Source organism: Neophocaena asiaeorientalis, unplaced genomic scaffold, assembly GCF_003031525.2.
Source record: "Neophocaena asiaeorientalis asiaeorientalis breed wild unplaced genomic scaffold, Neophocaena_asiaeorientalis_V1.1 scaffold278, whole genome shotgun sequence".
NCBI classification, from domain to species: domain Eukaryota; kingdom Metazoa; phylum Chordata; class Mammalia; order Artiodactyla; family Phocoenidae; genus Neophocaena; species Neophocaena asiaeorientalis.
Window position 1 is genome coordinate 619,985 of NW_020174431.1, and position 24,339 is coordinate 644,323.

General features: G+C 45.7%; 1 long non-coding RNA gene across 1 annotated transcript in view; it reads left to right on the top strand.

Annotated features, from left to right (window-relative positions):
* Positions 1-13,905, top strand: part of LOC112407544 (uncharacterized) — a 28,253-nt gene extending 14,348 nt beyond the window's left edge. The window contains exons 3-4 of the long non-coding RNA XR_003004789.1: positions 12,831-12,968; positions 13,812-13,905. This is a non-coding gene — a long non-coding RNA (uncharacterized LOC112407544). The remainder of the gene's footprint in view (positions 1-12,830; positions 12,969-13,811) is intronic.
* The last annotated feature ends 10,434 nt before the right edge of the window (positions 13,906-24,339 follow it).

Consider the following 24,339-nt stretch of genomic DNA (forward strand, 5'->3'; position numbering starts at 1 on the left):
TTCTTCTCTTCTTAGCTGTTAGGGGCAAGGGGAGAAATTCTGAATTCTCGGCTGTGACCAGTGAGAGCTAAAGCAGGCCAGAAGATGGAAAGTGTGCAGGGCTTCAGACTCTGCAATAAGACAGCTGAAGGATGGTGGCATGTCTTACAATTGCCTTACTTCCTAGGCCTCCCCTCATTCCTCCATTTCTCATTGTTTTCATGTTTTTAAAGCACTGTTGGGAATAACTGATGCTTAAGCATGAGTGATAATGATGTAATCTCTAGGATTACGAAATAGCAAAACTTTTCAAGTTGCAGGAAAAATGAGATCACCAAAATCCCATCATGATCTAGAATTTATGGGAGAATCCAATGAACCTGTATGGTAATAAGAAGATTACAATTTTTATCGTTTTTTAAAAAAAAGTATATTTCGTCTTTGGTTTTGGAACGATCTCTAAGGAAGGACAAAAGTCATGACATGTCATTTAAACTACTTTAAAATACATTGGAAAGCTGAAGCTCGGTCCAGTGACTCCTGGTGGTGGGTGAGAATGAGGCACGTGAGACCCCCTGGGACACCGAGGCAGGGAGATGTTCCTCCCGCTGCAGGAGGGACAAAGGAAGTCTTGGTTTAGTGGAGGAGCCCAGTGAATGGTGGAGCCATGGAGAAAAGGCCCCTGGAATCACCCAACTCTTGCCATGGGCGATGTACCAAAGAAGGGAAGAAACCCCCGGTGTCTCCCTCTCCTCCTCAGCCATCCCTGGTCCCTTCCCGTGGCCAGAATGACAAGCTGGCACCTCCCAGGGCTGCACAGGGCAAGAGGGCAGAGGATGGGTCTGGGCAGCTATGTGCAGAAAAGAACCTGCACTCGCTTCTATGATTTCTTTTAAATCTAATGTATCTTGGGCAGTATGAACACATGTGAATATACCTTGTCCTCAGAAACTGCTCTGAAAGATTAAGCAGAGAAGGACTCTATCAGGGAAGGCCCTGTGAAGGGTGACATTTCCTCTGAGCCTGGAAGGGGATGTCAGCACATGTTGCTTCGTTTAAAGCAGAAATAGCGGTCCAAGCTGTAACCAGTTGAGCAAAGGCAAGGCAGCTAGATAAGGTGGACCGCCATGGGCTTGAGACGGGAAGAGGTGGTAACTGTGGACGCAGGCTGTGGAAGGCTGGCACACCTCTTTAAAAATCTTAGATTTTATAAGGAAAGGGTCATTATCTAAGAGCATCTCTTAGTGGCAGGCACAAAATAGGTACTCAATAAATACTTATATTAAATTAAAGTAAACGCATTGAGAAAGAATCCATCAAACATCGATTTAGGTGTAGATTAATAGTAAAGCAACTTGGAGATCTGAGGCAATCAACTAGACAATTTTAAGACAGATAACCTGCTATTTAGGAGAGAGTTCTTTTAGGTCGAAATGAGCTATATTGAGTGGATTCAATTAAATAATTGCTCAAGTCCATTTTGCCTCCTTAGACGAAGGCTAAACACCTACTCTGCCATTTGGCATGTTCTATTTTTTCCTGTTGTTCAAATAGGTAATTAGGTTGTCTTTGAAAGGTCAGCTTGACTTAAAATTGTAGTCCAATGTATCTTCACACAAGAGTGTTCACATTAAGTTTTCACACTATTTATTCATTTATTTATTTATCTGGTTGCAGCAGGTGGGCTCCTTAGTTGCAGCATGTGAACTCCTAGTTGCAGCATGTGGGATCTAGTTCCCTGACCAGGGATTGAACCCAGGCCCCTGCATTGGGAGCGTGGAGTCTTATCCACTGCACCACCAGGCAAGTCCCAATTTTTCACACTCTCAGAAATGATTTCCACAGCATTAATTACAATAGTTTTGTAAATATGCTTTTTTTTAGCTAATTCTCCAGTGATTTCTTCATTCATCTTTCACTTTGTCCCTAAGAGGAACATTGTTACAGGAGAGTGAAGTCTGGGGTTGCTTTTGGAGTCATTTCTCCCACCTGCCTTTTTGTCAACGGCACATAAAACTGCTGAAGAAACTTATGTTTCAATCTACAGTTTTCATTATGCTTTCGCCACTTCTAATATCTCTTCCTAAATGCCATAATTCCACACACGCTGCTGGACACCTGCCGTATGTAAACATGGAATAATTTGGATATTATTGCATGGATCTATCAAAATCCTGAGCAGAAAAAAATATGACAGCTACTATTCACCCCGGGTATGAACGAGGAACTTTTGTCTGATGTGAAAGCATTAATAATTTTATCACAGACGAGCATTTTTCAGGAGTGCCCACAGATTGCCAGTAAAAGACCATTCTTCCCTTGTGGACACGCTTTACATCACATGCCTTCCACTTGCTGATGAAATCTTACCTGGACGGTGCAGGGCACACAATCTGTCTGTAGATGGAGGGAGAAACACCTCCAAGTCATGAGCCTGTGTGTCTTTTAGGACCTCAGACAAGTTGTTTCAAACCTGGAGCAATGTCACATTGACCGGCTCAGAAGACTGACGGGAGGACCACCACGGGCATCTCCCTGAATCATTTTCTCTCCTGACTCAGTTTTAAAATCAGGTGTGAACATCATGGGGTGTACGTGCTCAACCCTGAACTAAAGACGAACTCCTGATTGTGAAGGTTTAATCCTTTGTCTCTGGGCAGCATTAGCTCCGCCACCTGACCCCCAATACTACAGAACCAACTAGCCCCTCGCCCCTTTCCCTCTGGAGGTTCTTGGTGGGTTAGTCAGGGGGGGATGGTGGGGGGCAGGCATTACAGACGATGTTACAGAAGCTTGGTCTCTTCTCTCTGGGCCAACGATGGGAACTATGTGAAATTGTAGGAGACAGTGTCCCTGAGACATTGTGCCTGTTTCTGTCCCTGAGAAGGCACATCTTTCTTTCCTTGAGCTAGTGGCCACGTGTAGGGGGGACTTTTATGAGCTTCTCTGTCTCTTCTGCTGGCTTGCACACCTTCTGATCAGTGAGCAGGAGATGACAATCTGAGCGGGGACTTCAGTGGTGCAATCACCGGGTTCACAGACGCTAAGCGAAGATGTGGGTGGGAGCTGCAGGGGTCCTGCGGGGACTGAGCACCTGCCTGGTGGGTTTCTCCTTCTGGGAGTCATTCTGTCCCAGTCCTTCTCCTGAGTCTCCTCCTCATGGTCAAGCTTACCCGGCCCAAGCCCAGAGTTCTCAGAGAATGCGGGAGAAAGGAAAAGGTGCCCTGACCTTCATCTTTCTGTTCTCTGTGCTGTGGCGGCAGTAAAACAGCGCATGGGCATCAGTCAGGGGTGTGGGGCTCCTAGAATGATGCTACCCACCCACTCGGCACTTCCTGGACATTTGTTTGCAGTCACAGGACTCACCTTGTTTCAATTGTCTGTGAAGATGTCTGTTTCCCCTTCCAGATGGGGAAAACTGCAAACCAAAGGATTTCATCCTATTTCCCTTTGTATCTTCTCCCCAGCACGCTGCCTGTCGTGTAGTAACCAGATGACACAGGTTCTTTAAAAAACAAACTGGGAACATCTTAAAATACAATTTTACCAATGGAATGAGCACAGATGTACTCTGGATGAAATCCTAACGGTGAAAAACCAAGAAAAGAAAGAATTTGTTAGGTGCGAACGTTGGAAGAGAAGAGACACCCTAGTGTTTCCAGAGAAAGTGACAAAAACACCAGCTGACCGGGAGGCCAAGGTTTCTGGGGCTGAGCAACCAGAGCAGATCAGCCTGCCCTTCAATGCACGGAAGCTGGTTTTGACCATGTTTCCCTCCATAGAAAGCCAAGAAGGAGGAAGTAAGAAGAATGCAAAGCAGCCTAAGTCTGGGGGAGACTGACAATGATCTTTGCGGTGTAGGATAGCCAGCCAGCTCCTTCAGGGCTGGGGCCTGGACTGTATCACAATTCACCATTTACTCAGCACTCGAATTCTGGGCTTCTTTATCCTGGATGGGACTTCCATTCAGAACAGATGGGAGAGTGATCATTAATAATCAATGGATAGGCTACAAATTATTGAGCACTTATGTGCCAGGCACTGCTAGAAGAGCTTTGAAAGCATCAACTCAGCACATCTGGTCTTCGTAATACCCACTCCAGTGGGGGCTGTTATTATGAGCCCATTTTACAGATGAGGTGCTTGAGGAATAGCGAGGTTAAATCACTTGCCCAAGGTCGCCAGGGGATTGTCGTTGTTATTCTATTGGGTTCTGAAACTGCGTGATGGCACAATGGGAGTAAAGAAGGACACAGAAGCTTGCCACAAATCTTTGTATGGAGTTGGGTTTGCATCCACCTCTATCTAGGTGAGGCTGAGAAATGTATTCACTCAATGTGACACTCCTTACTTATCACATCAGTGAAATAAGTATTATGTAGAATTACCTTGTAATCAAAAAATGTCATCTGAGTGCCTGCTGCTAGCCCACGTCCAACGGTCTCGCCTCTCTTGTCCAAGATCAAGAGTCTGCTAACTCGGGCTTCCCTGGCAGCGCAGTGGTTGAGAGTCCGCCTGCCGATGCAGGGGACACACGTTCATGCCCCGGTCCAGGAAGATTCCACATGCCGTGGAGCAGCTAGGTCTTTGAGCCATGGCCGCTGAGCCTGTGCGTCCGGAGCCTGTGCTCCACAACGGGAGAGGCCACAACAGTGAGAGGCCCGCGTACCACAAAAAAAAAAAAAAAAAAAAAAAAACAAAAAAAAGAGTCTGCTAACTCATTTGATTCTGTTTTCTCATTTGTTTTATCAAGAAAATAATGTCTTGTCCTTCCGAGGAATGGTGAATAATATTGCATATATAATGAAGAGCAGGGGCTTCCCTGGTGGTGCGGTGGTTGGGAGTCCGCCTGCCTATGCAGGGGACACAGGTTCGTGCCCCGGTCCGGGAAAATCCCACATGCCGCGGAGCGGCTGGGCCTGTGGGCCGTGGCCGCTGGGCCTGTGTGTCCGGAGCCTGTGCTCCGCAACGGGAGAGGCCACAACAGTGAGAGGCCCATGTACCGCAAAAAAAAAAAAAAAAACCAAAAGCAAAACACCTAAAATGAAGAGCAGTGTCTTTCCCGTTCTAACTGCTTAATAATTATGAACTAGTGTTACAGTTATTAGCAAATAAGAGTATATTTTGTACCATTAGCATGTTCTTAGGCACTCATCCTAACTGTATTATTTCCAAAAGAAAACTGCCAAATAATTTTTTTCACCTCTTTGTGTTGCATCAGCAAACCACAGATAAGGCTTACTTGCTCTCCATATAATACCCAGACCCTCCTCAGAGACGAATACAATTGTAGTATAAACGTCTCCCTTCAAAAGTGTTTAGATTGTTTGAAAGCTCTTTTGGAAAGCTCTGCTGGAAATACTCAGATGTCATGGGATTGTTACTTAAACCCAGTCCAAGAGTCTAAGGAGAATTGGGTGGAGAAATATCCCTTCCATCCATTTCCAGTGGGTAGAACCATGACGTGCTCTATGTATTTGGTCCAAAGTGCAAGGCACTATCTTGTGCAAGAAGGAAGCAGAGGCTCGTTGAGGTCATATAAGTTGCTCAGGACCTCAGGGCTGCGCATCAGTGACAAGCTGGGACTTGAGACCCTTCCAGCCAATGCTCGAACCCCGAGCCCCTGTCACGCCCCTCTGTGGGCTCAGTGCTTGCAGGGAGGAGAAGGATGGGTGTGTGTGGAGGGGACATCTCCGTGTGAGCCCCATTAGCAAATGCCAGGACTGCACGATTCTTCACCTACAATTTGTTAAGAAGATATATTGCTTTCTTTCCTTCACTTGACAGGTTTCAGCGTTGTTGTTGTTTTTTTTTTGAAATAATACAGTTAGGATGAGAGCTCAAGAGCATGCCAAATTAATGTAAACTGCAAAAAGGTATTTCCAAGAATTGGAGAAGACCCTCTCTTCTGTTTTGATAAATAATGGTCTTTGAGGGAATCTCCAGAGAATCGGCAGGTGCTCTGGGAGCTTAGGAAATGGCTCAGGCCACCTGCGTTAGGTCGTGGGCCTGGCTCTGCAGGAGTTTGGCGAGTTCACAGACATGTAAACTCAGTTTTAACCATGTGTGTTGCTCCGTGGGACATTGTCATTTCCCTCAGTCCCCACACATCTTCGAGAGAAAATCCTGGAAATCCAGCATTGTTCGCTTTACTTTCTCACTACCCTATCCAGGCTTTTCAGAAACCTCCCCGCCTCATTCCAAACAGGAAGTTTGGGCAGGCAGTTGTACAAATGGCCCCGCATTATGTGGGATGGCACCCATTGTAATCGGGACAAAGACATCCTGATATTCGGACAAAGGCTTCAAATCCGCCAGGGTCCCAGACCCTTCAATAGCCTCGCATTGTATCTGGGGAGTGATTGAGTGAATTGGGTCACTCCAAGAATATACCTAAGCTTCTGAAACTCTGCTATTATTAGACTGCCAGAATGGAGCTACACACAGCATATGCAAACAGCGCTTGTAATAACTCGGTTCTATCTGCTCTGCATACATGCACAGCAGGGACTTTCTGAATAGACGTGGTTCCCAGCAACTGGATAAAGAAATGGGAAAAAGTGTTTGGAGAATGATCCATAACTCAGTCCTTCTAGGAACGAGTTAGGAAAAGCAAAATATTTACTAATTGGAAGTGTTATTATAGTTTCTCTTTTGAAACGCTGTGCATAAATCATGCAATTCTTGAACTCTGAAGAGTGTATGTATTTTATATTTTGCTGGAAGGACATACTGTGTTAGAACAAACTAACTGGCTTTACCAGAAGATGGGAAGTTGGTGACAGCTCCCGGTTCACTGATGGCTTCTTGTATCAAAGAAGTTCTGAGCATGGGATTTGGTATAATGTTTTTGTTTGTTTGTTTGTTTGTTTGTTTTGCGGTACGCGGTGGCCTCTCACTGCTGTGGCCTCTCCCACTGTGGAGCACAGGCTCCGGACACGCAGGCTCAGCGGCCATGGCTCACGGGCCCAGCCGCTCCGCGGCATGTGGGATCTTCCCGGACCGGGGCACGAACTTGTGTCCCCTGCATCGGCAGGCGGACTCTCAACCACTGCGCCACCAGGGAAGCCCAGGATTTGGTATAATGAATTGTGTTTATAAAGGGGGGCTTAATTCCACTCAAACAAGATTGCATGTAGCAGTATTTTTCTCTGTCTTAATAGCAAAACTGCTAAAATATTTTCAAAAACATCTGAGACTGCAGCTGCAACAGTTTTAAGGAGATCGCTACGTATTCTCTTCCTTTTTTTCCTTCTGTATCGGACAGTCCACTCTACATACCAACTCTATTTCACATGTAAACATGTCCTCTTCCCTCAGTCCACCTTCCTGCCCTTGGCATCTGCGTTACATCTATAGAAACACGTGTGAATTATTTGTCGGGGTGATTGTGCTTTGATGGACAAAATGTCCAAGTAAATCCATAAAGGAAATCTACCTCTAATCCCTTTTAATTAAATTAAGTAATTAATTAATTTTATTAAATTTTTTTTGGCCACACCACACGTGGGATCTTAGTTCCCCTACCAGGGATGGAACCCGCGCCCCCTGCTGTGGAAGCGAGGAATCCTAACCACTGGACGGCCAGGGAAGTCCCTCTTTTAATTTTATTTTTAACTGGGTTGCCACATGCTTCCCACGATCTTTCCCTCTTAACTAGGTAAGATCTTCCTTTTCTCTGCTAACATAACGCTCTGCTTTTGAGCCCTCACATCCGTTTCATTGGCAGCTTTATGAGAACTTTACTGTCCTTGCCTACACCCCACTCCCACCAAAAGGATGCTTCCTGGCGACACATCGTCTGGCATTGCTCTCGACAGGGATACGCTGGGGCTGGGTAGAAAGTGTCCCTTTTTCTGTGGAGCAAACTCGTCCATCTCTGCATGCCGATGAAGTACTCCTGAACTAGGCACCTAAGATTCTAGAAGTCATGAATCCAAGTGGATAGATGCCACCTGCGATTAATAGTCAACATGGTAGCTTCAACCCAGAAATTCAGGGACTTACTTTCTATTTTTGCTTTTAAGAAGCCAATCGTGGGAGTTCCCTGGCAGTCTAGTGGTTAGGATTTGGTGCTTTCACTGCCGTGTCCTGCGTTCAATCCCTGGTCAGGGAACTGAGATCACATAAGCTGCACAGCACCGCCAAAAAAGAAAGAAGCTAATCGCCCAGATTATCAGTCTGATTAAAAAATTAATACTATAATAATGGGAACTGACTTCTTGACAAATCAATGTGCTTGTGGTATTTCAATTAAACTGAATAATGATTTAATTAGAAGAACCCTATAAGAACTCAAAGTTATTCCGAAAATAGGGTATTCATTTTCTGTATTATGAATGGAAGAAGTGATAAGTGGATAGTAGGCAGTTTGCATGATTGATATCAACCCTTTGTAAAAATAGCCTGAGTTTCTTATTTTCATGTGATTTCTACAACATATGGTTTGAAAAAATTCATAGGGCGCTTGTCAGGAGTCTTAGAGTTACCATGAGGAAATGTGCTCAGTCTGTATGAAACTGAAGGGAACACGTGGGCTCGTGTGACGTGGAAGGTCCAGGGTGGGTAGCGCTTAGTACAGCCGGGTCCTGGAGCTCTAGCTTGTCACTGCAACTCTGTTTCTCCATTTTTATCCTGCAATTCTGCTTCATTTAACGCTGGCTTTGTTTTAGACATGTTTTCTCCATCTGACACAAAGGATGATCTCCTTAGAATTCCAGGATCTGGGAAAGAGATATTTCCTGCTTCTTTACCAATCCCCACCCATCTTAGGGCTCATATTAGCCCAGTGAGGGTTGGATGCTGACTTGATGATGTATAAGTGTGTCTTGAATGAACACCCTGACTCATGGCCTATCCTTACAGCTGAGGGAAGCCATCCCGTCTTGAATGGCAGTAAACAGGGGAGAAGCCACTCCACACACAAACCGTTCCTTTCAAAGAAGAAGGAATCTAGGCCCAAGGAGACCCTTCACTTTCTAGAATGTGGTATCCAGGTGAGCCGCACAGCTGAGGATTCACAGAAGAGGAGACGCTTCACTAGAAAATTTAAGTTGAGGGACATGAAAAATACAAGATGTTGCCATCACTGCCTCAAACGCTGTATTATATTTTCAAAGAAATAACATGTTTCCAAGACAACTAAACTCCCAGCCATCCCTCCCTCCGGTGCAGACCTTCATTTGAGGAAGGACACGATGTGACATGGTACATTTGGGGCATTGGAAACAGATGAAAATTCTCAGACCTTTCAGTGCTGGGAGCATAGATGAGGTGAACAGCAGGCGGGGGTTTCCTAACAAGACAGCACATCAACAACTGCTTTTTCCTGAGTGTCTCCCAGTCTTCACTTTTAAACTGGGTAAGAGGGAAACATAGCTGGGAAAGCCTCCTTGCTGTTGACTTGCAGAGGCCTCCGGGGGGACCAGACGGTGCTCTGGGCATCCTGTTTCCTTCACACTTTTGTCAGCTGATAGGTGTGCAGAATGGCGGCAGAAATGGTTACAAGCTTTTGTGCATTTAGCACACAAACTGTAACATGACCTGGTAATAAAGGTGCTGGAAACCTAGCAAAGTGTTTTGCCCTCCCTGTGATTCGCATAAGCAGTGGGACCCGGCTAATCACACTGAAAACTTAGAGGGCATCACGGCCCCCCTCATTGAGGACTCAAGTCCATCCGCCTCCAGCTCAGACCGTCAAGAAGGGGAGTCTGCTCTCCACAGAACGAGATGTCTTCAAGTTAGTGAGAATCATAGCGATGCCAATCTAGAAAGTACAACCAAAGTGCTAACTTACTGGTTTAAACTTTTAGAAATATAGGGAACGTGAAAGCAAACTCTCTGCCTTGATATACCTATCTATTGATCTAAGTCTAAAAACGCCATAACTTAGTTTTTTTAAAATAACTTGTTTTTATTTTTAATATCGAGATGTATATAGAAAAAAGTGGGTATTGATTCTATCACCAGGAAAACTTCTGCTGACATTTTTAGCAATGAGAAATAAATGACCTTCATGTGGAACGTTAAAGCAGAGTGGACAGCTATAAAATAAGCTTTCTCTTTATTCAGTTTTCTTCACCCAAAAAAGTAACAGCTGTTTATTCTTTCCTCTTTCTTGATTATTTTTCCAGAAAAAATAAATGCACATACCAGCATGTGTGTACACATTTACACACACACACACACACACACACGCATATATGCTTAATATAATATTTTAAATCCAGCAATGCCTGGTTGTAACTGCCCATCGGAGGACAGCTTGCTCTGTGCCCGGCACTCCATGCTCTGCCTGAGGATCATTCACTATAAGTACAGTAACTCATGAAGTGCATTTTGGTCTTGGGTTCCTATTATCCACTTATCCCCAATTTAACGGAATTCTGCCTCATTTTGGCCCTGATTCCTTTGTGTTTTGCAATGAGTTTACAGTGGGATTCATGATAAAAATAGAAAGGTATAGATAAGCATACAAAGTCTCATCATACTCAGAGACTAAGCAATTATTATGTATGAAAGATTAAAAGGAAACCACCAAAGGAAACAACAGCAAAAGAAATGATTCCTAAATCCATACTTACATGTCTTAATACTTAAATTATTTCCATTTTAAACTGTAAACTTGAATATAATGGATTCCATATGCAACTTATACGTTGTTTACATCTTGAAAAGATACATCACGGAGACACTGAAAATCTATAAATGCAATTTATCCATCTATTGACTGAATAGTCACTCTACTCTGGGTGATGCAAAGATAAGACATGGGAATTCTCAAAGAGGTTAGTCTAAGGAGGGAAAAGGATACCAGCAGAAAAACAGCAACTGTACATTATAACGTGGCAAATGTCTAGCTAGCCCTCAAAATAAAGGGCTTTTTGTAGCCTGTAGATTTCCACATCAATGTAGAAACCCTACTTCCTTCCAAGTCACCTCACAGGACAGGATCGTGAGTGGTACAGGATGTTCTGGGCAGGAAAGAGCTGGGATGAGGAGAAAGAGAAAGAGAGGGAGAGTAGAAGGTATATCAAAAAAATTAGGATATACATATAGGTGACCTCAGAGATATTGCGGTCTGGTTCTAGAGCACAGCAATAAAGCAAATGTTGCAATAAAGTGAGTCCCACAAAGTTTTCCATTTCCCAGTGCACATAAAAGTTTTTTTTACACTAGACAGTAGTCTATTAAGTGTGCAATAGCATTATGTCTAAAAAAACAATGTATACACCTTAATTTAACAATACTTTATTGCTAAAAAAAGCTAACCATCATTGGAACCTTCAGAGAGCTGTAATGTTTTTGCAGTAGTGACATCCAAGATCAATAAAATGAAGTTGCTTGGATGCTCCTTTTTGGGGAGTTTGCCTCTCCTTAGGCAAAAGCTGCGCCCTGCTAGATTCAAAAACAAGGCTTTGATGTGATTGATCTCTCTAGGAAGACATGTCTTAACTCTGAATTACAATTCCATTAATTCATGTTGAAGGAGTTTTACAAACATACCTCCTTCTTGGGGCAGGAAAGACATGTTTGCTCCATCCTAGAGAGAATGGCTTCTCCCACACTTCATTTCATCGTCCTCGGCAAACATTCATGGAACACGTTTCTGTGCTATCATTCAAGGCACACTGAGGGGTGAGACGAGTAAGATGTGCTCTTTGCACCAGGGGATCCACAGTCCAGGAGAAGGAAAGACACGTAAACAATGACCTACATCCGAGGGGCAGGGAAAAGTGGTGGGAGACAAAAAAGCTGGGTGACAGTGAGAGTGAACAAGCACAGAAGGGCCAGCACAATGCCTTGGGGGGCTAAAGGAAGATGTCCTTCCAGGGGAGGCTCAGGAATGATCCCAGGTCTGCAGCATTTGGACTGAGCTCCGAAGGCTTAGTATCCTTTTGGGATTTGTAACAGCCAAGGACAGCATCACGGCTCAAAGGGAGCACAGTAAATGAGATTGAGGTGGGAATGCAGGGCTGCCTGGGCACTGCACGAGGTGTGGTTGGAGGGCAGTGAGACAGGGCAGGCAGATTGACTCACCAGGCATTTTTCTGAAGAAAATACCACCAACCTTATTCATTCCTCTCTGTTCCACCAGCTCGCAGGGAAGGGAGGATGAACTAGCTCTCCACCCACAGCATCCCCCCTCTTAGCTTTGAAAGGTGGTTTCCTGGACTTCCTTTGTGTGCAGGCGTTGAGTGCATAGAAAATCTGACCCCAGATCAGAGAAGACCCAGCTGTGCTCCCCCAGGAGCCTCCAAGGGTTTGGGCCCTGGTGTGATGTTGGGGCAGTGCCGTGGCTTTGGGGATGTCTGCTCCCAGGGTCTGTGTGGGGAGTGGGCTTTAATTGGACAACATCACCTACTAACACTGGTGATTCTGGGCCCTGGACCCTCCAGTTTCCTCACCTGGACAGTTGGGGTAATAATAGTACTACTTCATACAGTCGTTGTTGCAATTTACATGTCATATGTATACAGCAAGTGCTCAGTAAATGTCCATTATCATCCTCGACGTCATCATCTCACAGATAATTACAGGCCTGGGTTTACATCTTGTCTCACCAGCTGTTCTTGGTGTGTGGGGTAGGGGGGAATTTACTCCATGCTGTAAGCTAGAGGTTTCTGATCTTTAAAGAGAAATAATGCCCTCAGACCAGGGGGAAGATTCATAAGTGTAAATGGGAAGTGCCTGGTGAGTGGAACAGTGACTGAATGTGGTAGATACTCCCTAAAAGTTAGATTCGACTCTTCTGCTGAGAAATGAGACCAAGGTGTTCGAAGACTGGGCCCTTTGGAACCTGGTGCCCGCTGAGCGTGTGACCCTCTCATGTCCTGTATCCTGTGTTGCAGGGAAGATGTCCTGCCTGTGGGTCACTCCTGCAGCCCCAACCCCTCCCTGCTGGGAGGGCCCAGAGCATCGCAGGGCTGAGCTGACGCCATCGCACCTTTACCCCTGCAGCCCCTGCCCACAGGCCACCTGTGCAGAAGGTGAGTCTGGGAGTCCGGGATTAGATAAAAATGCGCAGCAGGCTGGAAGCTCTTCCCATGATAGCATGTAGAGCATCTGAGTCCTGTGTCACCTTCACATCTCTGAGTCATGGCGTCCCCAACCTTTGAAAACACCCAACTTTGCAAATACGACTGTAAGTTATAATTTCCCCCTAAAATGCAATAAAACATAACTAAAAATGTAACTGACCTCTTCACATTAGTAATGCTCTTACAAAAAGGGGATAAAGCAATTTATAAAGCCATTAAAATGCTATCCAGCCGGAACGCACGCCTAAACCACCCATATTCCCTGTCACTGGTCTCTGTGTGTCTGTGAGGTGGGGCTACCAAGCCCTGTGCTGGAGCCACCAACAAACTTGACAGTCCACATGCAACTTCTCCTAAACCACCCTGTTCTCGCTAAGCCAGACGGTATTGTGATTATATAGCACAAGAATGGAATTATTTTGTAATCAGTTCAATCCTTGAATATGTCCAGTAGCTTTGTTTCAACCAGACTGCACCAGGGACTAAGGACAGGGGCCCAGCAGGCCTTCACACTCCCATAGGGCACTGCTCTCCTAGGCTTCTGGGGAATAACACCCTCTGGAGGTGTTCGGTGGTCCTGCGTTCCTCAGAGCTTTCACTCTGGGGGGACTGACATAGACATACTGCTATAGACTGAGTGTCTGTGTCCCCCACCCCCAAATTCTTGTGTTGATTCCTGATCCCCAAGGTGATGGTGTCAGGAGGTAATGAGGTCATGAGGGTGGAGCTCCCATGATGGGATCAGTGCCCTTATAATGCAGACCCCAGAGAGCCCCTCACCCCTTCTTCCAGGTGAGGACACAGAGAGAAGATGCCGTCTGTGAACGAGGCAGTGGGTCCTCATCAGATACCAAATCTACTGCCACCTTGATCTTGGACTTCCAGCCTCCAGAACTGTAAGAAATCAATGTCTGTGTTTATAAGGGCTGGTCTGTGGTATTTGTCACAGCAGCTAGAGCGAACTGAGACAGAAATGAACAGGTGAGGGAACCACAGAATTCAGGTGAGGCTTTCTGAGAAAGTTAACAGAGGGTTTTTTTTGTTTGTTTTTTTTCGGTACGCGGGCCTCTCACTGCTGTGGCCTCTCCCATTGCGGAGCACAGGCTCCGGACGCGCAGGCTCAGCGGCCATGGCTCATGGGCCCAGCCACTCCGCGGCATGTGGGATCCTCCCCGACCAGGGCACGAACCCACGTCCCCTGCGTGGGCAGGCGGACTCTCAACCACTGCGCCACCAGGGAAGCCCAAGCATGATATTTTTAATCCAGCATAGTTGGAGTCAAGAAGTGAAGTTCAGCACGATCTGATGGGGTCTGTGGCCCTCTTCATCTCCACAGCAGACCGGAGGGGGCCAGAGCAGGGCATCTATGAGAACAGCATGTGTGGCCTCAGCTGCTTACTGTCCACTCTAGAGCTGGGGTGCAGTCCTTTGCTCCTTTGCTGTTGCCTAAATGTATGTTCCTTGTCTACACTTGAAATCCGAGTATGGGAAACACTCGCTGTGTCAGCGATTAAGACAGCCCAGCGTCCATGCTCCAAAGGGAACCTCGTGGTCCTTTTCTTCACGCTTCCTCAACATCGTGTAGTGTGTCCTTGGAAGTGAAAGTGAAAGTGAAGTGCCAGTGTGAGTTCTTGGAACCGAACTGACAATGGAGAAAAGAAGAAACAGCAAAGTAGGAAGGACTGGAGTTTTGCTTTCAGAAAGAACTGGGTTATTTTTGCCTCTGCACTTGCAAGATCATGACTTTGGGCTCATGACTTAACCTATCGGAGCCTCGATTGTGTCAGCCACAAAATGAAGCTATTCATACCTACCTGGACGAAATATAAGGAAGCAGTCCCTGCAATGGCTGGCGCCTGGAGGAATTAGGCCGGACCCCCTTTCTCCCAGCACCCAGCTACTCCACCAGCAAGATCATCCTGACTCTGACCCACAGTGTTCCCATCTCCCAGGCCCCATCGGGTCTTGCCTGGACCACCTCCACACGCTTGCACTGCCTCCCTGCTTCCTCTCATGCTCCCAGACCCTTTCCCCACAGCATCCCTGGATACAAAAATACAGAAATTTCTTACAAGCTTAGTCCACACCTACACTTACTTCTCCTGGAGTTTCCATCACTAATCATTTAATTGCCCAAATCCAAGGTCGAAAGGTAGCTTCTCCAGCTGTTGGCTCCCAGAGGTTTAGAAGACTCAGCTGAAGAGCGTACTGTTCTAGAAGCAGTCAGTGCTCTCTGAACGTGGTCTGCAGTCAGTCCCTCTTCAGTCAGCCCCAGCTTTGTGGATAAGGGATACACACACTTCAAAACAATCACGCCTGCATGTGGATGGTGCAAACTCCAGACATTTCCTCCAGTCTTAACAAAACCAAAAGACCACTCTCTCTGTCTGTAAGTATAAACACTCACCAAATCACAGCATCAATCCCAGCTGACTGCTTTTCCACTGCAGTTATTCACTGAAGCTCTGGTGGGTGTAAGGAGCTGGGCTGGGGATGGAGAATACAGAAATAAATACATCCCAGACCTCAAGAAATTAACTGTAGAATCAGTCAGGTTAGGCCAACTATGCTTCTTTAAAGAACACCGGGAAATAATGGTGAATTCTGAGAAAACACTTGGGGCCTCACCCTCTTGTCTCCGTGAGGCCTATTGCTGGCTGGGAACTTGTTTCGTTTCTGGCCTCTGGGGCCCAGATAACACTCCCTGGGTCTTTTAAAGTCTTCTTATTGAAAGTTTTGTCAATTGGGAGATTCTGTGTGTTTATTCGTACGTCTTCATTTCCTCAGTGAGGAAGGCGAGCTCTCCATGGAGTAAAAACTGGTTTGCAAATCGTGGGATGAGTTGGAATCCTTGATGCCACAGCATTGTTATGGGAACAATCTAGATATTAGGGTAAGTGAACGATTTCATGGACTCTTTCTGAAGTAGAGAACTCCAGGAGCATCTGCTCTAGAAGAAAGTGACATTGAGCTTGGAGCTTCTCTGGCTAATTTGATGGTTCTCGGGACCAATAGTGTTGGGGTGTGGCCCAGGAGTGTCTGTAGCTTCAATGAGCATGTGGGATTGAACTACACTGATCCTACAGGTCAGGTGATGGCCAAACGGTGTCTTCGGGTAAAGTCAAAACTCTTCCCCTATCTAACCATAGAATTCCATCTCTGCTCGCAGTTCGCCTAAAACCAATTTTCTTACCAAGGACAACCGTCTGGATTTTCCTGCATCTGATCCTAGGAGTAACAGCTGCTAAAAACCCATGTGAAAGTTACACCCACTCAAAGCAAACCTTCCTTGCGCTCAGGGACACCTCAAAGAACACTCATCCCAGACTGGGCCCCGTGGTTCGCTGTCCTCTTCCCTGATCTGCATTCTTTCCTCTCTGACTTATTTTTTACTTTCTGTTTGAATTGGCTTAGTTGTATTTCTCCCGTTGATAGGACAGCGAGAGTGAAAGTTCATTCTGCCCACGCTGCACAGAACTCAATGCAAGCGCTGTCAGGAATCATTTGACATTAAGGCTGACTTTTAAATTTGCCAGGAGGGCTTTCTTTGGAGAGAGGGTGAGACGAGCACGTTCCCCTTGAAGAGAGCTGGTGCTGGTGCTGGAATTCAAAGCTCACAAACTGAATTTAAAATTTTTTGGATAGTATATAGATGGGTGAAGGGACCCCAGACGTTGACATTGGACATCAAACAATAGACATTAGTTTTTTAAAACCAACACTTTTTTTTCAGCCGTGCTGCAAGGCTTGAGGGATCTTAGTTCCCTCACAAGGAATTGAACCCGTGCCCCCTATAGTGGGAGCGCAGAGTGTTAACCATTGGACCACCAGGGAAGTTCCCAAATCAACACATTTTAATGTACCATTCACATCTTCTTTCTACCATCTACTCCATTTTTTTTGCATAGCCCACTGCTCTTAGAAAACACATTTAAAAATCATTTGTTTCTTGAGTGACTATCGTAGATTTAGTTACCTTGAGTTCTGGGTGGCACTGTGCCTCAGTTTTTTTATTTTTTAAATTTATTTATTTTATTTTACTTATTTTTGGCTCTGTTGGGTCTTCGTTGCTGTGCACGGTCTTTCTCTAGTTGCGGCGAGCCGGGGCTACTCTTCGTTGTGGTGCGTGGGCTTCTCATTGCGGCGGCTTCTCCTGTCACAGAGCACGGGCTCTAGGCGCGCGGGCTTCAGTAGTTGTGGCTCGCGGGCTTAAGTGCTCCGTGGCATGTGGAATCTTCCTGGACCAGGGCTCGAACCCGTGTCCCCTGCATTGGCAGGTGGATTCTTAACCACTGTGCCACCAGGGAAGGCCTGTGCCTCAGTTTTTAACAGAATTTTGTTTTATGTGAAAGCCTGTCTTTTGTTTGTTTACACTTTTAATTTGGAGTCCCTGGGAATCTCTAGATGGGCTCCAAAAGCCATATCATCTAATAATATATCTCCTATCTCCTCCTTCTGACACAAAGTGACTTTTGAAACACTTCCATTTTCCCTTTCTGTTTCATGTACTCCAGCCCACTTTTTTTCTCCTCATTTTTTTTTTACAGTCCATCATGGAGTATTTGTTTACCAAATGTTACTTTTCTTGGATCGCATCTATTTTTTGACGAGTGCAAAGCAAACAAAGCTTTGAAGCTGTCAGGCTTCATTTTATTTATGCATGAATAACACAAATAACTTGAAAATGACCTAGCCTGTTTTTCTCAGATTTAGATAGAAAAACTGCTTCCGGGCAACGTTTATGCCAAACAGTTCATGCCAAGTTTCCAGTTTTTGTGCCAGCTGGTTTTTGCAGCCAAGTTGTAAACCTTCAGTAAACACGGTTTATAATGAAAGTGCAGACACAACCTGGGCCACGGCACAAGTGGGACTGATGTAAATTTACTCTAAGAATAAAATTCTAACAGGAACAGAACGGGAGAGAAGCAAGCTCTCAAGGGTTCCTACCATAATGCGGAAAGTATACAAATGATGATATTTGATCGCTGAAGTCCCATTAGGCTCGCTGAGGCATTTATGGATTCCCTTTGCCATCACTGCTGAGTAGCCCCGTGCTCCAAGTCACTGCTTATCACTACAAGGCGGCCTTTCCAGAGCTCCCCTCCACTTAACCTCTAATGCTGGGGGGTAGGGTGGGGGGAGGGAGAAAAGTTCAAGACACAGGTGGCTGTGTCCACAGTACATTGATCAAGGTATCAGGGAAAGAATCAAACATTTTCCTTCGAAGTCAGTTCAGCAGCGTTCATTCAGGTTGACCTTGCGGGACCCCGATTCCTGTGGTGCTGGTGGTGAGTGTTGTCATGTTACTGCACACGTGGGACCCTGGGGTCCCAGGCAGCCCTCAGGGGGAGGTTAAAGTAAGAACTAGGCCCCTGGGGCAGTGCCATGAGGTGGCTCTTCTCTTTGAGAAGGCAGAGAGTAGTCTCCTTTTCATGAAAAGGGAGAGAGTCCCAGCTTCTGGGGACTTGGGAAAAGTCATTTGCCTTGAGGACCCCTAATTGCCAGAAAGGAAAGGACCCAGGACTCATGACCCAGGATCTGTGATGCAGGACCCAGGATCTAGGACCCGGGACCTGAAACTTAGGACCCAGGACCAGAAATCTGTGACCCAGGACCCAGGACTTCCTTCTTAGGTGTAGGATGATCTGCATTGCTTCACGCGTGGTTGTTTCTCTTGGGTGGTTCTGACTCAATCAGAGCAGAAGGGAGCAGAGGCTTCCAGACACTGGAAGGGGAGAGCGACTTCAGTCACAGCCATGGTGGTCAATAGAGGCGCTCTCTTGCTGTCCTGGATCCGGGGTCCCAACTCTTCACACCATCCCTCGGGGCCACCACGTTGTGGCACATAGACTGTGACCCACAGATGTCATTTAATAAAGAGCGAGTGTGGAAGAGACTTGAATGATATCATAGTGTGTATGAAACGGACATGGGTCAATATTGGCCAGGAGTCCATCTTCCCAGCCGCAGGTTAATTCAACCTGCTCTGAAGTTGTTACTCACCTGCCCTCCATCCAGCGGCTGCCCACCCACCCCTCGACCGTGCCCATGCTGGACAGCCCTCTTCTGGACTGTGGTTCATCACCACCTGACACAGCCCTTCACAGCTGCACATGCAGTGGCGATGACCATGATGGCTTAGCAAGTTTCCAGCCTGTTTTCTGCCCTTGATGTGAGGTGGAAAACCCCCAAACTTCTACTTTTATTTGGGAGACAGGGTTTCATGTCACCACTGACAGGCACTCAGTAAATACGCTGTGGTTTGTGCCTTCCCAGGGATTCTCCTCTTCTCATCCTCAGACCCACACATCTGTCTGTCGTCTCGTGGCTATTTAGTGAACACTTGCTGTGTCCCAGCTCTCCATGTGTTGACCCATTGCATCCTGACTCCATCCTGTGAGGTGGTGCTGCGTCTGCTGTTACCCAACTTCACAGGTTAGGGACCTGGGCTCACAGGTGAGGGACCCGGGCTCACAGGTGAGGGACCTGGGCTCACAGGTGAGGGACCTGAGCTCACAGGTGAGGGATTGAGCTCACAGGTGAGGGACACGGGCTCACAGGTGAGGGACCCGGGCTCACAGGTGAGGGGTCAGAGGCCCTGGGGGCTTAGCAGTCACCAGCCCTCTGCAGAGCTGCAGAAGGCTTTGCCCAGGAGGCCAGGCTCCAGTGCTCTGACTGCTCATCTCTCTTCATTTCTCTAGATTATTCTGGTCACAGTGGACAACAGGTCAGTTTACAGTCACGAGAATAGGCAGCTCCACATTCCCAGGAGTCTCAGTCTGATGTCTGCAGCCTCCTGCCTTCCTACCTCAGGCTCTGCATTGGCTCCTCTGGGCTGGAGCATTCTGTGGGGTCTGAAAGGAGCGGAGTCCCATGCACCCCACTCCTGACTCCTCCCTGGCCCTGTATCTGGGGTCCTTGCCTTGGTCTTGGGTCCCAGGTCCTGGGTCCTGGATCTTGGGTCCTGCTGTTTCTGCCCATTGCCCCTAGCCTCCTACTCGTCTGGCCCTGCTGCCCCTTCTAGCAGCTGGACAGCGGCCAGAGAACACTTCCAGGCTGCGCCCTGTTCCATCCACCCCTGAAGACCTGTGTTCCCCCCACCACACACACACACTGACACGTCACCTCTCACTGCATCTCAGGAAGCCAGGTCCGCAGTGCATGGCGGATCCATGGGGAAGACGCATCTACACGATTTGTTTCTTTTCCTTAAAAAGGCAGGTTTGCTATTTTGGGCTTTGGCTTGATTTATTCAGTTATCACTTAACTGCAGAACATTCTCTCCCGTGAAACAGAGTCCTGTCCAGCTGCAGTGACCCTCCTGGGTGGGAGTCAGAGCCCAGCCCAGGACCTACCTGTAGGGAGACAGACACACAGAGGAAATAGGACTCTTTGTGTGCCCGTGGTGAGAGGGGTTCCATCAGTGTTTAAAGTGAAATAGTAAAGTCAGATAAAATAAAAAAATAAAGTAAATAAAACAAAAGCAAAATACAATAAAATAAAACAAAATAAAGTAAAATAAAATATAATAAAGTAAAATACAGTAAAAATGTCAAGTAAAATAAAACAAACTAAATAAAATAAAACAAAAGAATGTAAAATAAAATAAAATATAAAACAAAGTAGGGAATTCCCTGGTGGTCCAGTGGTTAGGACTTGGTGCTTTCACTGCCAAGGGCCTGGGTTCAATCCATCGCCAAGGAACTAAGACCATGCAAGCCGTGTGACCAGAAGAAAAAAATAACAACAAAGTAAACAAAATAAAATAAAGTAAAATATAATATAATAAAGTAAAATAAAATATAATAAAGTAGGGAGGGACTGACCTAAGGAGCCTGGTGAGCCGTGGCTTGACCAGAACTACTGTAAAATCATACTGACTGCCCTTGAGCCCGAGGTTGCAGTGACAGAAGGAGCTGACTTTCTGGGGAGCCTGTGAGGAGATAGGCCCCCTTTTATCACAGCCAGACTTGTGTCCCTACAGTGTGTTGAAGGTTCAGGGTTCATATCCTAATGACAGATTCTGGAAGTCACTGCCTGGGACCCAGGAGAGCTGGGTGTTGGGAGAACTGCCACCTGAACAGGAGGAGCCGGAGGAGGAATGAAACCAAGCCCAGGATCTCATGGTACCCGTCACTGCAGGAGCATGTGGAGCCCAACTCTGGCCTTATCCCTTGCTGGCCTGGAGCCCAGATTCCTCGTCTGCAAAATGAGGGAAACCGTAAGGCAACTTTATCATCTCTCTGGCTCTAGGGGTCTGTGAAGTTAATTGGGGAGGTATCTTAAGTGTTGAGAGCATCTCGTGGAAGCCTTGACACTGGTCGAGGACACAGCAGGTGCCAACGTGTCAAAGAAATGCTTTGTCAGACCTCCACTCGTGCACGAAATTTAGTGTCTCCATCACCGTCCTTTCGACAAAAACAGGCAACCACTCCATCTTTAAAATATGAAATTGTTAAAAATATTAGAGCACACTTTCTCTCTTGTGCTTTTCTTTTTTGCTGTCATTAAAAAACAAAATGCCTTGCAACCCCAGTGGAAGTTAGGAGGTGTGGTCAAGATGGGTGAGTGTCAAGATAGAACGAGTCCCCAGAATCCAGAAGCACGGCTAACAGATGCCACTGCTACTCCACGAAGGAGATTTTCTTGCCCATGTTTTGAATCAGGCGCAATTTCTCTGTCTCCCCACTGTTTCTCCCAGGATGATTCTGCTCATGGGTCCCAGGCTGGCAGGCGTTGGGAGACCTTTGATGTGCTCATCCAGTAACAAGACGACATCAAATGGAGCTGTTACTCTGGCAGCAGCAACTCAGATGCTGTTTCACATGCCCTTTGCTGAGAGGCTCGCAGTTTGAAGTCTCCAGGGCTGATTTTAAAGCAAGTTCCTGGGGAAAGAAGTCAGAAAGTTCTCTGAAAACAGTAGTGGAAGTTAATCTCTAATAAAACAAAACGTTACCGTTCATCTGGAAAGATTTCATACATCCATGCAGGGTCAATAAAAGAGACAATATGATTAACTGATGCTGTCTATTTTAATGTTGACTTTGAAAGAGTTCACAGAGATAAAAAGGCCAAGGGCTAACTTGAAAGCTTAGATGCTAAAGATAGATGTAACAATGCATTTACAAGGAGGAGGCACATAATAAACGTGTTTGTAAAAATAGAGTGAATGCGTGTCAATGAATTTTAAATACCAGTGGAAGAAAAAAGAAAATTAAAGAGAAAAAAATAAATCCAAGACCCCAATCCCAACACTGTGTAAAATTTGCTGTATTTAACATGTGTGTGGAATGGACTGAACACAGTTGACAGCTGCCTTTCATGTTTTGGTTCCTAGAGCTGCCCTTGGCACTCCCCACCCCATGCACTGCCTGAGGCCTAGGGAACCCCAGTTGCATTTTGAACCACCCTCAAACCTTCCTCTTATAGCCCCAGATGCTGGCATGCTGGAAGTGTTCCACACATAAAAACCTGGAGATAGGTGACCCAGACCTAGCTGGGCATCTCAGTTCCATGAAGTCTTGAGACATCTAGACTCTGCCATCCCTGAGGTGTAGCCCTCATCCTCATGGTCCAAAAAGGCAGTTGGAGCACCCATCATCACATGTAGGTTCCAATTAGCAGGATAAATGGAGATTCAAAGAGAAAGCAGAAAAGACAGATTTTTAAGGAACACTCCTGGAAACTGTCACATGACACTTTTCTTCACATTTAGCTTCAAAATAGAGGATCTATTCTGAGCAGTCATTTGTCAAGATAAAGTCCAGGGGTTCTGTTTCTATGGAACATCAGGAAAAGAGAAATTAAGGGCCAATCATCAGTCTCTACAAAGAAGAGAATAAGCGATGTGAAGAAGGTGCTAGGCCTATGGACAAAAATAATGAACAATATAATGGGAAAAATAATGGAAAAGAATTTTTTCGAGTTTGTGTACAAGATTCCAGGAAGGACAGAGATCCGTGAGCGGCCCCAGGACCTATGAAGCTGACCTGTTGGAAGATGCTTTTTGAATCACAGAGGGAAGTTATTAGATATTAAGAGGCCCATGGACCCTGTTAGAAATGGTCCAGAAAAAATATGAGTGTAGGAAAAAACTTTTATCATAGTTGCTACTGGGTCTTAGGATTGTAAGAATTTTGGATTCATCTCTCTTGATATCTAATTAAAAACTCTAAGAACGCTCAAATCACGCATTCAGTCATTCCTTGGGCAGATGTTTGAGTTGTAAATACTCTGACAGTCCCTGGAAATCAGCTAATGGGAGACTGTTCCCCTCGACTTGTGACTTGTTAACAGACCTTGCTAGTTAAACAGATGATCTCAACCTATTCTCCAGCCAGTAGTCAAACTGTTGTTTACAGTCGTAGCTATAACAACTGATTTTAAAGTTAAACATTCAGTTGATTTCTCTAGATACCCCCAGGTAAATAGTAAATGAATGTGTCTAGACTTACGCGTATGGACTATTCCTTTTATTAACCGATTGAGTCACCAGGATGCCCCATCTCTTAACAGTACAGAGTTTACTGGAGGTTTCCGTGAGTATCTGAGTCATAGAGCTGAGTAGATGGATGTGTGGTTATCACTGGCAATTGCTCTGTGCAGTGTTTTATTCATTTCAGGACTTTTAAACCGTGTATAATTTAGCTTAACGTTTCCAAACAGCTCTTGACTGCAAAGGGGCCTCTCCTCACTGAGCAGGTGTCTGCGACCACGTGCTTCGGATGTGCATACCTGATTAATACTGAACTTTGGAAAAACTTTGGAAAAGATTTCTTCTGTGTTTACTCATGAGATTTATGCAAAGCCTTTACAATCATTGTAGCTCATATCTCTGGGGATGAAAATGCACATCGACAAAACAAGTTGCTAAAGAGTGGAAATGCAGCCAATTAAAAGGAGGCTGCCTGATTTCCACAGTGGCTGCAAACCAATGTGACCGTATTTTTTGGTTTTGTTTTGTCTGAGTTAGTTCTACTTTGAAAACATCAATTTCAGCATCTTGTAGACTTTTGAAAAAGACACGCTATATTGGTAATTTAATTTAGTAGGTTGTAAAGCAGTGTTTTAAAGTAGAATGGAGTAGAATGTAATAGATGAAAATATCATGGAATATAATATAACCGAGTAGGGTGGAATAAAATAGAAAATATAGGGAATATGGCTTCCAATAAGAGTAAGAAAATTTTTATGAAAATATGCTGGCAATGTTCTAAGTAGCTAAGGACAAGGATGGGGGCTGGAGGGAACAATTATATGTCATCTTGGTATTCCTGTTATATATGGTAACTTGAAGATTTTCCTTCCTTTTTTCCTTCCT